The 4,495-nt window shown below is 37.6% G+C and overlaps 1 long non-coding RNA gene across 1 annotated transcript; it reads right to left on the bottom strand.

Moving 5' to 3' along the window:
- Nucleotides 1-2,936: 2,936 nt before the first annotated feature.
- Nucleotides 2,937-4,018, bottom strand: LOC119273751. The gene is made up of 3 exons (XR_005134965.1): nt 3,961-4,018; nt 3,630-3,710; nt 2,937-3,074 (listed from the first exon to the last, which is right to left on the bottom strand). It is a non-coding gene; the product is annotated as an uncharacterized LOC119273751 (long non-coding RNA).
- Between the last annotated feature and the right edge of the window lie 477 nt (nt 4,019-4,495).

Genomic DNA, 4,495 nt, shown 5'->3' with positions numbered 1-4,495 from the left:
TCGTCAATAATAACTAGTGGACCCGTTGCGCCAAATGGCACAGAGACCTGCTGATTCCATGTTAGCGATGAAAAGAAATCCATGGTTTACTTGATTTAGTTACGGGCAAGCACACATGACAACAAATTTAATCTCTTAATTGGAAAAATGGGGGGCTTGTATTCTACAATGAGATGTATATACATATCTAAATTCGATGACATGAGGTTCTATTTGAAACAAAATGTATGTAACAAATATAATCACATTCTAATTTGATAGCGCAAAGTCCCATTCAAAATCATGCCGCTAAAAGCACGTGTATCCTTTTAGTAGTCTTCTGTCTGGCCAAGCACACACGCTAAGAATTTATTTTCTATAATGAAATGTATATACACATTCTAATTTGATATCACAAAGTCCCATTCAAAATCATGCCGCTAAAAGTACGTGTATCTTTTTAGTAATCTTCTGTCTGGCCAAACACACACACTAAGAATTTAGATCCTTACGTATAAAAACTGTATCTTAAATCAATCGGTTTTATCTTTATAACCACAATCTCAAGGAAAACTAGAATTGCAACAAAATGTAACACAACATTAATCAAGGTTTTCAGTATCACACTGTGGATGATAGTATTGAACAATAAGAAGATGTTACATGAGGACCGCATGAAGTGTCGTTAGACAATACAGCTAGACCAACATCGATAAAGACCTCCTGCAAGTACAGCGTCTACCACATTGCCTACAGTGCAAACAAAGAAAAGACAACCATGAGTACTGGTGCAAGCAAGGCACTTATAATAGAGCAACACCGAAGCAATTCTAGTAATCAGGACAAGGCTAAAGTGCACAAGCGCTATATAGTTTTCTTGTCATGAAGAAACAGAAAAGCCGCCAACGACCAGTGAGAATTAGGATCACTTGTTGTAAAATAAATCATGTGATGCATAAAAAATGCAAAATAAAATAACAGGCACATGGTAAGAACCGATAAAGCATTGTGTGTCCTCTGTCCTAAAAGAAAGCCAAAACTGCAGGGCCAGCCAAAAGATTATAAGAAAGTGCACGGTATTTTCTCTATCCAGTTTCTACAAAAATATAATAGATCAACCATGAGAAGTACCTTCTGCCTTGTTAGTTTCCTATCATCAAAAGCAGGCACTAAAACTAAGGAAATAAATCTCAAGATGAGCAATAGGAGGGCCAAGCTGGAAAGTTTCTTGCAAATATTGAATTATCCATAAGATTGCATCTCTCCTGTTCTAGTCAATAATATTTTGTATATATCAGTCCTTTCAAAAGCTAGGTATATCCAGTCAACTCCTATTGTGTCTCTTTGTATATATCATTGGTCTGTTGTATTCTAGATCATTACAAGTATAAATTTTTTTTCAAACATCGCAATTGAAAAAAAAATGTAGCCACGAAAGGAAGGCCTTACTAACCAAATAAAGATCACAATTTTGAAGTAATGCCATGGATTTTTCTCTTACATATGCCTTTCAAATTTCTGTGTCTTGAAACCAAATAAGAACCATACCAAAAATATTTATGAATTACTACAACTAATCGGACTACTTTCATACGAGACTGTAATCAAGAATGATGATGGTAGGTGACCTCACTGCAGTAGTCTCGCTCATCCTCTTTTCTTTTTTCGGTAGCTGCCCACAGCCACAACAACACAATAAAAACTATCCTTGGGCTAATGAAAATAAACGTGAATACTGAATCTGCTCAATAGTAGAAGAGAGTTCAGTTATCACCTCAGCTCACCTAGGAAGCAACAACTTCCATTTCCAAAAGAAAAATGACCAGGAAGCGTAGGCCGCTATTGGTTAGATACCTGCAAATGATTAATTGTTCAAGACTACTTTGGGAACAATCGTTCTGAGCAATAAAAAGAGAACAAAAAGGAACAAAATGAAGCCAGGTTTTTTCACCTAAAAGGAATCGTCAAATGCGGCGATAGCATGTGTGCATTTTTCCCCAAATTGCACATGAGCTTTGACTGTAGAGAAGAGATAAAACTTCCGACAAACAAACAAACGTCCAGTTATGATAACCGTGATCTCAGGAAGAGTAGGAAGATGCATCTTACTCCCTCCGTTCCAAATTACTCGTCGTAGAAATGGATGTATCTAGAACTAAAATACATCTAGATACATTCATACCTGCGACAAGTAATTCGGAACGGAGGGAGTATAATTTAAGAGTTCAGATATATCAAGAACTCATTTCATCTAACCTCTTTGGAGTTAAACTAAACAGTCGTTCTTATCCTGTAACATGCTAGTACTTAGTTGCACCCCTATTACTCCCGACACTATGAACTCCAGTTTATGTGGCGTACTTTATGCATATACAAACGATGTATAAAGCCTGAACATGGCAAAAAAATGCAAGGGATTACCTGAATATATGATACTGCAGTACACCTAATAATTTTCTAACTGAAATTAAACCTACCACTTCCTGTTCTCAGATTTTAGTTCATTTATAAACTCTGCATTCTACTCATACAAGTATACCACATCTAATATTCTGCTATAACCCAGATTATTGTTACCTTACTAAACTCATAACTATTATCAGTTTATAATGGAAATAAAGTACCCTAATGCATCCCCTATTAAATGGCAGTGTGAACTGCAGTGTATGTGTGTACTGCTATGCTTACACACATGCTATGAAGCATGGAACCTGACAAGATAAATGCAAAGGATGCCCAACAGAACTCTTGCTCCATGGCCTTACTTCTATTGTGGTTCTGCACATACCGTGTGTATAAATCCACTGGATGGTCAATTTTTTCACATCCATTCTCAACAAATTTTGTACATACCGAAAAGGGTCCAACAGGGAGCATATTCAAAAAATCTACAGCTCCTTGAAAGAATGCCTTTTTACACAGTAACCTAGCAAGCTCATGAAGTTCTTGTGATTTAATATAGACAAACCAGTGATGTGGAAGTAAAACCATTGGAATAAAATATGCAGTGAATAATGTGTATCTACTCAAGCTGTAGGTAATTCTGAATACTACGGCCCTCAGATCTCGAGAGGCTCGGCATCAGCTGCAATCATCTGCACAACACGAAAATAAAGATCAAACCTTGGCAACAGAAACCACAGGAAACCTGAAATTCTGGACTGAACAAAAAGAGATAAGTTGGGGAGAAATTTAGGTCGCCAGATTGATGAGCTCCTGCATATGCATGATTTTACAAATGTGATACATTGGTGCCGCCTTCAGTTTTGAACGACTCGGAGACCATTCTGATCCCTCTAGCAAACATGTTAACATAACTATATGTGCAATGCATTTCTAAACATTGACCAAAGCATCCATGCACTCAGAACTAAAAGCATCTAATTGTTCTGTTCTAAACTATTTTAATGTCTGCACTTTGGTACAGCTGCAATTTGATGTCATGAACTGAAATATTAAGAAGTAGAACCTAGAAAGATCTAACATGCATACACAACAAATATGTAGCAAAACCATACTTTTGACATATAAGACAGGATCATTTTTTCATGTACTGTATATTAGTGCATTACTTATACAACAGATATGAAATTAAGTGGAAGTCGGTAGAAATCAACAGAAGTGGACAACAAAAATCAGCAGCCCATCACCTTGCAATATAGAACATACTTCCATCGACCATCATACCGCTAAACAACAAGGCACATCGGCCATCCACTTGAATTATTATTCTACAACAAAAAAAGCACAAATAGAGCACCAATTAGAAGGGCTCCTGCACACCAGTCAATGGTCTATATGGCAACAAAAATAAACCATTTAGCCATTCATCAGGTAGATGGTGTGTGAAATCCATAATGACAAATCAGCAAAACTACTCGGGAAAGTCCATTGATAGCTAGAGAACATGGTCCAACACAAACCATATCACCAAAATGCAAGCGCAAACTTGATTGGATTCGCAAGAGGGGTGAAATTCACCTTGGTCTTCTTCAACTCTTCAGCTAAAATTGTTCTTCATCTCTTCTTTCACAGATCTGCACACATCATGTGTAGAAAACCCACATATTAGGGAACTAAAATGTGAATGAGCTTATGTATATTTGCTAACTAATAATTTTATTTCTTCTTAGTATTTATTTTCGAACAAGCACAATAATTTACAGTGTGTGCATGAATGTTCATACACACAGCAAGAAATCTTAGAAGAACAAAATAAAAATCTGGATGCCTAGTAAAAATCAAAGTTGGAACAAAAGTTCCCTTCCATTCCATCCGTGATCTGCTCTCTCTCTCCCTCACTCTCCCTGTCTCTCTCTCTCTCCCTCCCTCTCTCACACACAAACATGCATCAGACAAGACGTCTATGCTTTCTTGGTCCTCCCTACCTTGGCTGCTTCAAACTGTGCTGAATTCATGGTAGGCATCGGGCTGAGCAGGACGGATTGGAAAATGGCGCACCTGTTCCTCACCATGAAGCACCTCGGCCAACCCATGGTGCCCAGCCGTGGCCACA

This window comes from Triticum dicoccoides, chromosome 3A, assembly GCF_002162155.2.
Source record: "Triticum dicoccoides isolate Atlit2015 ecotype Zavitan chromosome 3A, WEW_v2.0, whole genome shotgun sequence".
In the NCBI taxonomy this organism is placed as follows: domain Eukaryota; kingdom Viridiplantae; phylum Streptophyta; class Magnoliopsida; order Poales; family Poaceae; genus Triticum; species Triticum dicoccoides.
This window is presented reverse-complemented; position numbering and strand designations above follow the sequence as displayed.